This window comes from Oncorhynchus keta, chromosome 19, assembly GCF_023373465.1.
Source record: "Oncorhynchus keta strain PuntledgeMale-10-30-2019 chromosome 19, Oket_V2, whole genome shotgun sequence".
NCBI lineage: Eukaryota > Metazoa > Chordata > Actinopteri > Salmoniformes > Salmonidae > Oncorhynchus > Oncorhynchus keta.
In genome coordinates, this window is record NC_068439.1 from 10,981,426 (window position 1) to 10,993,639 (window position 12,214).

A 12,214-nucleotide genomic window follows, 5' to 3' on the forward strand; every position below is an offset into this window, starting at 1 on the left:
GTTAGCTACATTGAATTTTCATTTTTAAAATATAGAACCCTGTGACTGATAAACCTTACAAAGAATGTCACACCATGTTTCTAAACACCTTATAATGCATCAACACTCGGTTAGGACAAATAAAGGAATAGTTACCTGAAATGCTTATGTTTAAAAAAAAAGGAAGCTCATGAGAACGTTTCAACTTTTTCAAATTACTCCGTTTTAGTAATGAAGACAGTTCAATTGGAGCGCCCTCTTGTGTCCTGACTATAATTGCATCTACAACTACTGCATAACAAATTGCTGATTGCATAGGAATGGATGTACATAGTCCAGCAAGTAAAAAAAGCTATTCCCTGAATCCCTTTCACTTACCACTTTTCCGTGGTGGTCGGTCGAACCCTCAACCTTCTGGCCCCTTAGCCCTGCATGACATCGGATTTGCTTCAGTGACAAAGTCGATATCCACGTTTTTATAAACACAGGATCGCAAACAGTTGTTGTTATTTGTAGTCGTAAACATTCTTTTTGAGTTGATTTTCTGAGGGGGGAGGGTGTGCCTTTTGTTTCACAGGCCCAGGAGAGGGTCATGTGAAAACATGTTTTACGTTGGGGAGGGGGCTGCATATATATATATGTGTTTTTTTAGGAAATATTGAGTTGGATGTCTTGCACGATCACATAGGCCTAATGATTAATGAATAGTTTACATAACAGAGCCGAATATAATAGCATACTGGGCCTTTATTACTGTTACACCAAAAACAACTCCTCAGTCATTTCTTATGAGCTTTTAGGGTGATTAACTCGCTGAAGCTGAATAGTCACATCACTAGGCAGGATGTATGCTTTGATTTGAAACAAAATACAAGAAAGGCTAATAATTTGCCATCTGCTCTAATTCGCTAACGAAACAGTAACTGAAGAAGATCTTTGTCTTGAAGAGGGCACGACAAAACCTATTCCCCTCTCAGGAGACTGAAAAGATTTGGCATGGGTCCTCAAATCTTCAAAGGGTTCTACAGCTGCACCATCGAGAGCATCCTGACTGGTTGCATCACTGCCTGGAATGGCAACTACTCTGCCTCCGACCGCAAGGCACTACTACAGAGGGTAGTGCGTACGGCCCAGTGCATCACTGGGGCCAAGCTTCCTGCCATCCAGAACCTCTATATCAGGTGGTGTCAAAGGAAGGCCCTAAAAATGGTCAAACACTCCAGCCACCCTAGTTATAGACGGTTCTCTCTGCTACCGCACGGCAAGCGGTACCGGAGCGCCAAGTCGAGGTCCAAAAGGCTCCTTAACAGCTTCTACCCCCAAAGCCATATAAGAGCTAATCAAAGGGCTTCCCAGACCCCTCTTTTACGCTGCTGCTACTCTGTTTATATTCTATGCATAGACACTTTAACTCTACCTACATGTACATATTAGCTCAATTACCTCAACCTACCCTGTGCCCCTGCACATTGACTCTGTACTACTGGTTTACTCTGTACCACTAGTTTACTCTGTACCAGCTGTAGTTGACCACTGGTTTACTCTGTACCAGCTGTAGTTGACCACTGGTTTACTCTGTACGAGCTGTAGTTGACCACTGGTTTACTCTGTACCAGCTGTAGTTGACCACTGGTTTACTCTGTACCAGCTGTAGTTGACCACTGGTTTACTCTGTACCAGCTGTAGTTGACCACTGGTTTACTCTGTACCAGCTGTAGTTGACCACTGGTTTACTCTGTACCAGCTGTAGTTGACCACTGGTTTACTCTGTACCAGCTGTAGTTGACCACTGGTTTACTCTGTACCAGCTGTAGTTGACCACTGGTTTACTCTGTACCAGCTGTAGTTGACCACTGGTTTACTCTGTACCAGCTGTAGTTGACCACTGGTTTACTCTGTACCAGCTGTAGTTGACCACTGGTTTACTCTGTACCAGCTGTAGTTGACCACTGGTTTACTCTGTACCAGCTGTAGTTGACCACTGGTTTACTCTGTACCAGCTGTAGTTGACCACTGGTTTACTCTGTACCAGCTGTAGTTGACCACTGGTTTACTCTGTACCAGCTGTAGTTGACCACTGGTTTACTCTGTACCAGCTGTAGTTGACCACTGGTTTACTCTGTACCAGCTGTAGTTGACCACTGGTTTACTCTGTACCAGCTGTAGTTGACCACTGGTTTACTCTGTACCAGCTGTAGTTGACCACTGGTTTACTCTGTACCAGCTGTAGTTGACCACTGGTTTACTCTGTACCAGCTGTAGTTGACCACTGGTTTACTCTGTACCAGCTGTAGTTGACCACTGGTTCACTCTGTACCACTGGTTTACTCTGTACCACTGGTTTACTCTGTACCAACTGTCGTTGACCACTGGTTTACTCTGTTACCAGCTGTAGTTGCCTCTTTCTACAGCTTGGTGTCAATATTTCCTTATAGTACGTTTAACCAGAGAACCTTTCATGCTGTTTTAATGAAGCACAGGACACAGCACACGCACGCAGGCCAGACAGTGTTTCAGTCACGACTCAAAGCCAGGAGGACGCAATGACCTGGCTAGTGCCTTTTCAGTACACTCACCAATGAATCAAATCAAATGGTATTGGTGACATGCGCTGAATATAACAGGTGTAGACTTAACCATGAAATTCGTATTTATTTGTCCTTTCCAAACAATGCAGAGACAATAAAAAATAACAATATTAATACAATAAAAAGGCAATAAGGAGACGATATGAGATGTACCGGTACCGAGTCAATGTGGAGGCTATATACAGGGGGTACTGGTACCGAGTCAATGTGGAGGCTATATACAGGGGGTACCGGTACCGAGTCAATGTGGAGGCTATGTACAGGGGGTACAATGCTTTATCATGATAATGCCTCCTCAGGTAGAAACGGTGGAGGTGAGGGTCAGGTCCCCCTCAGGTAGAAACTTTAACAAACTCATCTTTTTAAGTGGGAGAACTTGCACAATTGGTGGCTGACTAAATACTTTTTTGCCCCACTGTATTTGGGAAACTATGCCCTGTGCTACATTTAGGTCAAGAACTGTGCCCTTACCCTTCCGCAGGTCATGCTTCCTCTCTGCCCAATCTGAACCCTAGCTTCACATCCACTTTCTTGCTCAACACTACTCCTAGTTTCAAATGTACTTCCTGACTCCACCCTAACCCTAGGGTGCAACCAACAGCAGAATGTAGCGCTGTGCTCATATTACTACTGGATTTCTTAAAACACTGCTAACAGGAGATTACATGTGTTAAAGCAAACTGGCATGCAACCAAAAACCCACAAGACGTTGTTTGTATTTGTATTTATTATGGATCCCAATTAGTTCCTGTCAAGGCAGCAGCTACTCTTCCTGGGCTTTATTATGGATCCCCATTAGTTCCTGTCAAGGCAGCAGCTACTCTTCATGGGCTTTATTATGGATCCCCATTAGTTCCTGTCAAGGCAGCAGCTACTCTTCCTGGGGTTTATTATGGATCCCCATTAGTTCCTGCCAAGGCAGCAGCTACTCTTCCTGGGGTTTATTATGGATCCCCATTAGTTCCTGCCAAGGCAGAAGCTACTCTTCTTGGGGTTTATTATGGATCCCCATTAGTTCCTTTCAAGGCAGAAGCTACTCTTCTTGGGGTTTATTATGGATCCCCATTAGTTCCTGTCAAGGCAGAAGCTACTCTTCCTGGGGTTTACTATGGGTCCCCATTAGTTCCTGCCAAGGCAGCAGCTAGTCGTTCTGGGGTCAACCAACATTATAGTAGTTATATACAATTTTAATATTTATTAATATGACGTTACATTTTATAACACTTTTCACAACACATTAAGTGTGTTCCCTCAGGCCACTATTCTACTATCACATATCTATAATACAAACTATGTACATGTGTGTACAGTGCATGTCTTATCATGTGTATCTGTGTGTGTGTGTGTGTGTGTGTGTGTGTGTGTGTGTGTGTGTGTGTGTGTGTGTGTGTGTGTGTGTGTGTGTGTGTGTGTGTGTGTGCGTGTGTGTGTGCGTGCGTGCGTGCGTGCGTGTGCGTGTGTGTGTGTGTGTGTGTGTGTGTCTCCACAGTCCCCACTGTTCCATAAGGTGTATTTTTTTTTTTAAATGACATTTTATTGGCATCGGACCGAGGTGTTCCTCAAGGTTCCGTTTTAGGACCACTATTGTTTTCACTATATATTTTACCTCTTGGGGATGTTATTCAAAAACATAATGTTAACCTTCACTGCTATGCGGATGACACACAGCTGTACATTTCAATGAAACATGGTGAAGCCCCAAAATTGCCCTTGCTAGAAGCATGTGTTTCAGACATAAGGAAGTGGATGGCTGCAAACTTTCTACTTTTAAACTCGGACAAAACAGAGATGCTTGTTCATGCTTGTTCTTGTTCTAGGTCCCAAGAAACAAAGAGATCTTCTGTTGAATCTGACAATTAATCTTAATGGTTGTACAGTTGTCTCAAATAAAACTGTGAAGGACCTCGGCGTTACTCTGGACCCTGATCTCTCTTTTGAAGAACATATCAAGACCATTTCAAGGACAGCTTTTTTCCATCTACGTAACATTGCAAAAATCAGAAACTTTCTGTCCAAAAATGATGCAGAAAAATGAATCCATGCTTTTGTCACTTAGGTTAGACTACTGCAATGCTCTACTTTCCGGCTACCCGGATAAACCACTAAATAAACTTCAGTTGGTGCTAAATACGGCTGCTAGAATCCTGACTCATATTACTCCAGTGCTAGCCTCTCTACACTGGCTTCCTGTCAAAGCAAGGGCTGATTTCAAGGTTTTACTGCTAACCTACAAAGCGTTACATGGGCTTGCTCCTACCTATCTCTTTGATTTGGTCCTGCCGTACATACCTACACGTACGCTACGGTCACAAGAAGCAGGCCTCCTAATTGTCCCTAGAATTTCTAAGCAAACAGCTGGAGGCAGGGCTTTCTCCTATAGAGCTCCATTTTTATGGAACGGTCTGCCTACCCATGTCAGAGACGCAAACTCGGTCTCAACCTTTAAGTCTTTACTGAAGACTCATCTCTTCAGTGGGTCATATGATTGAGTGTAGTCTGGTTAGCGCCCCCCCGTTGGGTTGTGCCATGTCGGAGATCTTTGTGGGCTATACTCAGCCTTGTCTCAGGATGGTAAGTTGGTGGTTGAAGATATCCCTCTAGTGGTGTGGGGGCTGTGCTTTGGCAAAGTGGGTGGGGTTATATCCTTCCTGTTTGGCCCTGTCCGGGGGTGTCCTCGGATGGGGCCACAGTGTCTCCTGACCCCTCCTGTCTCAGCCTCCAGTATTTATGCTGCAGTAGTTTATGTGTCGGGGGCTAGGGTCAGTTTGTTATATCTGGAGTACTTCTCCTGTCCTATTCGGTGTCCTGTGTGAATCTAAGTGTGCGTTCTCAAATTCTCTGCTTCTCTCTTTCTTTCTCTCTCTCGGAGGACCTGAGCCCTAGGATCATGCCCCAGGATTACCTGACATGATGACTCCTTGCTGTCCCCAGTCCACCTGGCCGTGCTGCTGCTCCAGTTTCAACTGTTCTGCCTTATTATTATTTGACCACGCTGGTCATTTATGAACATTTGAACATCTTGGCCATGTTCTGTTATAATCTCCACCCGGCACAGCCAGAAGAGGACTGGCCACCCCACATAGCCTGGTTCCTCTCTAGGTTTCTTCCTAGGTTTTGGCCTTTCTAGGGAGTTTTTCCTAGCCACCGTGCTTCTACACCTGCATTGCTTGCTGTTTGGGGTTTTAGGCTGGGTTTCTGTACAGCACTTTGAGATATCAGCTGATGTACGAAGGTCTATATAAATACATTTGATTTGATTTATTTAATCTTTATTCATGTTTTACCGTGTTAAGTGATGTTGATAGCAGACAGCTGCTTCTAGGTTTTATTTAACTAGGCAAGTCAGTTTTAAGAACAAATTCTTATTTACGATGACAGCCTACCAAAAAGGCAAAAGACCTCCTGCGGGGACAGGGGGCTGGGATAAAAAATAAAATAAATATATATATAAAACATAAATGTAGGACAAAACACACATCACGACAAGAGAGACAACACTACATAAAGAGAGACCCACCTCTACTTCATCCCCGCGATGGAAGGCTGTTGAATGTTTAGGTTCTCTACTTCATCCCCATGATGTGAGGCTGATGAATGTTTAGGTTCTCTAATTCATCCCCATGATGTGAGGCTGATGAATGTCTAGGTTCTCCCACAAAATGGTGCAGTTTGAAGGCATTTGGCGGAGAGTAATGTGGGCTCTGGAGATGGTGTGAGAAGGTGGGTCTGAGCAGGAGTGATGTTGTGGATGTTTAGGTTCTCTACTTCATCCCCATGATGTGAGGCTGTTGAATGTTTAGGTTCTCTACTTCATCCCCATGATGTAAGGCTGATGAATGTTTAGGTTCTCTACTTCATCCCCATGATGTGAGGCTGATGAATGTTTAGGTTCTCTACTTCATCCCCATGATGTGAGGCTGATGAATGTTTAGGTTCTCTACTTCATCCCCATGATGTAAGGCTGTTGAATGTTTAGGTTCTCTACTTCATCCCCATGATGTGAGGCTGATGAATGTTTAGGTTCTCTACTTCATCCCCATGATGTGAGGCTGTTGAATGTTTAGGTTCTCTACTTCATCCCCATGATGTGAGGCTGTTGAATGTTTAGGTTCTCTACTTCATCCCCATGATGTGAGGCTGATGAATGTTTAGGTTCTCTACTTCATCCCCATGATGTGAGGCTGATGAATGTTTAGGTTCTCTACTTCATCCCCGTGATGGAAGGCTGTTGAATGTTTAGGTTCTCTACTTCATCCCCATGATGTGAGGCTGTTGAATGTCTAGGTTCTCTACTTCATCCCCATGATGTGAGGCTGTTGAATGTCTAGGTTCTCTACTTCATCCCCATGATGTGAGGCTGATGAATGTTTAGGTTCTCTACTTCATCCCCATGATGTGAGGCTGATGAATGTTTAGGTTCTCTACTTCATCCCCATGATGTGAGGCTGATGAATGTTTAGGTTCTCTACTTCATCCCCATGATGTGAGGCTGATGAATGTTTAGGTTCTCTACTTCATCCCCATGATGTGAGGCTGATGAATGTTTAGGTTCTCTACTTCATCCCCATGATGTAAGGCTGTTGAATGTTTAGGTTCTCTACTTCATCCCCATGATGTGAGGCTGATGAATGTTTAGGTTCTCTACTTCATCCCCATGATGTGAGGCTGATGAATGTTTAGGTTCTCTACTTCATCCCCATGATGTGAGGCTGATGAATGTTTAGGTTCTCTACTTCATCCCCATGATGTGAGGCTGTTGAATGTTTAGGTTCTCTACTTCATCCCCATGATGTGAGGCTGTTGAATGTTTAGGTTCTCTACTTCATCCCCATGATGTGAGGCTGTTGAATGTTTAGGTTCTCTACTTCATCCCCATGATGTGAGGCTGATGAATGTTTAGGTTCTCTACTTCATCCCCATGATGTGAGGCTGTTGAATGTTTAGGTTCTCTACTTCATCCCCATGATGTGAGGCTGATGAATGTTTAGGTTCTCTACTTCATCCCCGTGATGTGAGGCTGTTGAATGTCTAGGTTCTCTACTTCATCCCCATGATGTGAGGCTGATGAATGTCTAGGTTCTCCCACAAAATGGTGCAGTTTGAGGGCATTTGGCGGAGAGTAATGTGGGCTCTGGAGATGGTGTGAGAAGGTGGGTCTGAGCAGGAGTGATGTTGTGGATGTTTGTGTGTAAGTTGCTGTTTGTATTGTAAAAATATATAGAATACCAGTCAACATTTTTGGACACACCTACTCATTCAAGGTTTTTCTTTATTTTTGAAAACTATTTTCTACATTGTAGAATATTAGGAAAGACATCAAAACTATGAAATAACACTTATGTAGTAAGCAAAAAAAAAGTGTTAAACAAATCCATATATATTTTACATTTGAGATTCTTCAAATAGCCACCCTTTGCCTTGACAGCTTTGCACAAGCTTGGCATTCTCTCAACCAGCTTCACCTGGAATGCTTTTCCAAAAGTCTTGAAGGAGTTTCCACAAATGCTGAGCACTGCTTATCCTTCACTCTGCGGTCCGACTTATCCCAAACTATCTCAATTTGGTTGAGGTCGGGGGGATTCATTTGAGTAAATGTAACTCCTAAACTGATGATATTGAGACTTGACATTTCAAATAGGATTGAGCTCCTATTGCTATGTGGGAAATTGTATTTAATAAAAAAATGGACCAAAAAATAGCATTCATTTAATTAGTCTATTGGCATTTTAATTAATTCCAAATTGATGGTATTGGAATAAAATGGGCCCTGACCTGCACAGTTGCTATCTGAGCGGGGGCCCTCCCTCTGACCTGCACAGTGCCTACCTGAGAGTGGCCCTCACTCTGACCTGCATAGTTCCAACCTGAGGGGGGCCCTCACTCTGACCTGCATAGTTCCTACCTGAGAGGGGCCCTCACTCTGACCTGCATAGTTCCAACCTGAGGGGGGCCCTCACTCTGACCTGCATAGTTCCAACCTGAGGGGGCCCTCACTCTGACCTGCATAGTTCCAACCTGAGGGGGGCCCTCACTCTGACCTGCATAGTTCCAACCTGAGGGGAACCCTGACCTGCACAGAAGTGGAGACTGCTGAGGGGAGGACGGCACAGCAGTGGAGACTGCTGAGGGGAACCCTGACCTGCACAGCAGTGGAGACTGCTGAGGGGAGGACGGCACAGCAGTGGAGACTGCTGAGGGAGGACGGCACAGCAGTGGAGACTGCTGAGGGGAACCCTGACCTGCACAGCAGTGGAGACTGCTGAGGGGAACCCTGACCTGCACAGCAGTGAAGACTGCTGAGGGAACCCTGACCTGCACAGCAGTGAAGACTGCCTGCAGGGGACCCCCTGACCTGCACAGCAGTGAAGACTGCTGAGGGGAACCCTGACCTGCACAGAAGTGGAGACTGCTGAGGGGAGGACGGCACAGCAGTGGAGACTGCTGAGGGGAACCCTGACCTGCACAGCAGTGGAGACTGCTGAGGGGAACCCTGACCTGCACAGCAGTGGAGACTGCTGAGGGGAACCCTGACCTGCACAGCAGTGGAGAATGCTGAGGGGAACCCTGACCTGCACAGCAGTGAAGACTGCTGAGGGGAACCCTGACCTGCACAGCAGTGGAGACTGCTGAGGGGAACCCTGACCTGCACAGCAGTGAAGACTGCTGAGGGGACCCCTGACCTGCACAGCAGTGGAGACTGCTGAGGGGACCCCTGACCTGCACAGCAGTGGAGACTGCTGAGGGGACCCCTGACCTGCACAGCAGTGGAGACTGCTGAGGGGACCCTGACCTGCACAGCAGTGGAGACTGCTGAGGGGACCCTGACCTGCACAGCAGTGGAGACTGCTGAGGGGACCCCTGACCTGCACAGCAGTGGAGACTGCTGAGGGGACCCCTGACCTGCACAGCAGTGGAGACTGCTGAGGGGACCCCTGACCTGCACAGCAGTGGAGACTGCTGAGGGGACCCCTGACCTGCACAGCAGTGGAGACTGCTGAGGGGAACCCTGACCTGCACAGCAGTGGAGACTGCTGAGGGGAACCCTGACCTGCACAGCAGTGGAGACTGCTGAGGGGACCCCTGACCTGCACAGCAGTGGAGACTGCTGAGGGGAACCCTGACCTGCACAGCAGTGGAGACTGCTGAGGGGAACCCTGACCTGCACAGCAGTGGAGACTGCTGAGGGGAACCCTGACCTGCACAGCAGTGAAGACTGCTGAGGGGACCCCTGACCTGCACAGCAGTGGAGACTGCTGAGGGACCCTGCTGACCTGCACAGCAGTGGAGACTGCTGAGGGGACCCCTGACCTGCACAGCAGTGGTGAGACTGCTGAGGGGACCCCCTGACCTGCACAGCAGTGGAGACTGCTGAGGGGACCCTGACCTGCACAGCAGTGGAGACTGCTGAGGGGACCCTGACCTGCACAGCAGTGAAGACTGCTGAGGGGACCCCTGACCTGCACAGCAGTGGAGACTGCTGAGGGGACCCCTGACCTGCACAGCAGTGAAGACTGCTGAGGGGACCCCTGACCTGCACAGCAGTGGAGACTGCTGAGGGGAGGACGGCACATAATATTGGCTGGAACAAAGTGAACGGAATGCCATTGGTTGCTTTTGAATCCATTCCACAACAGCCATTAACCACAAGCTCCTCCTTCCCAATTAAGATGCCACCAACCTCCTCACCTGCACAGTTTCTACCTGAGGGGATCCCCTTACCAACACCTTTCCTTCCTACCTGAGGGGGACCCTGCCACCAACCTCCTACACCTGACACCTACACCGTTCCTACCTGAGGGGGACCCTCAGGGTCAGTTCCTACCTGACCTGACCCTTACCTACACACCTGTTCCTACCTGAGGGGGACCTGACCCTCACCTCCACCGTTGACCCTACCTGTTCCTACCTGGGGACCCTCACCTGACCTGACCCTTACCTACACCGTTCCTACCTGAGGGGGACCTGACCCTCACCGTTCCTACCTGAGGGGACCTGACCCCTCACCTCCACCGTTCCTACCTGAGGGGGACCTGACCCTGTTCCTACCTGAGGGGACCTGACCCTTACCTCCACCGTTCCTACCTGAGGGGACCTGACCCTCACCTCCACCGTTCCTACCTGAGGGGACCTGACCCTCACCTCCACCGTTCCTACCTGAGGGGACCTGACCCTCACCTACACCGTTCCTACCTGAGGGGACCTGACCCTTCACCTACACCGTTCCTACCTGAGGGGACCTGACCCTCACCTCCACCGTTCCTACCTGAGGGGACCTGACCCTCACCACCCTACCTGAGGGGACCTGACCCTTACCTACACCGGGGGACCTGACCCTTACCTACACCGTCCTACCTGAGGGGGGACCTGACCCTTACCTACACCGTTCCTACCTGAGGGGGACCTGACCCTTACCTACACCGTTCCTACCTGAGGGGGACCTGACCCTTACCTACACCGTTCCTACCTGAGGGGACCTGACCCTCACCTCCACCGTTCCTACCTGAGGGGGACCTGACCCTTACCTACACCGTTCCTACCTGAGGGGGACCTGACCCTTACCTACACCGTTCCTACCTGAGGGGGACCTGACCCTCACCTCCACCGTTCCTACCTGAGGGGGACCTGACCCTCACCTCCACCGTTCCTACCTGAGGGGGACCTGACCCTTACCTACACCGTTCCTACCTGAGGGGGACCTGACCCTCACCTCCACCGTTCCTACCTGAGGGGGACCTGACCCTCACCTCCACCGTTCCTACCTGAGGGGGACCTGACCCTTACCTACACCGTTCCTACCTGAGGGGGACCTGACCCTCACCTACACCGTTCCTACCTGAGGGGGACCTGACCCTCACCTCCACCGTTCCTACCTGAGGGGGACCTGACCCTTACCTACACCGTTCCTACCTGAGGGGGACCTGACCCTCACCTACACCGTTCCTACCTGAGGGGGACCTGACCCTTACCTACACCGTTCCTACCTGAGGGACCTACCTACACCGTTCCTACCTGAGGGGACCTGACCCTCACCTCCACCGTTCCTACCTGAGGGGGACCTGACCCTCACCTCCACCGTTCCTACCTGAGGGGGACCTGACCCTTATCTCACCTCCACCTGTTCCTACCTGAGGGGACCTGACCCTCACCTCCACCGTTCCTACCTGAGGGGACCTGACCCTTACCTCCACCGTTCCTACCTGAGGGGACCTGACCCTCACCTACCCTACCTGAGGGGACACCGTTCCTACCTGAGGGGACCTGACCCTTACCTCCACCGTTCCTACCTGAGGGGACCTGACCCTCACCTCCTCCACCGTTCCTACCTGAGGGGGACCTGACCCTTACCTACACCGTTCCTACCTGAGGGGGACCTGACCCTTACCAACACCGTTCCTACCTGAGGGGACCTGACCCTCACCTCCACCGTTCCTACCTGAGGGGGACCTGACCCTTACCAACACCGTTCCTACCTGAGGGGGACCTGACCCTCACCTCCACCGTTCCTACCTGAGGGGGACCTGACCCTTACCAACACCGTTCCTACCTGAGGGGACCTGACCCTCACCTCCACCGACCCTTACCTCCACCGTTCCTACCTGAGGGGACCTGACCCTCACCTCCACCTCCACCGTTCCTACCTGAGGGGA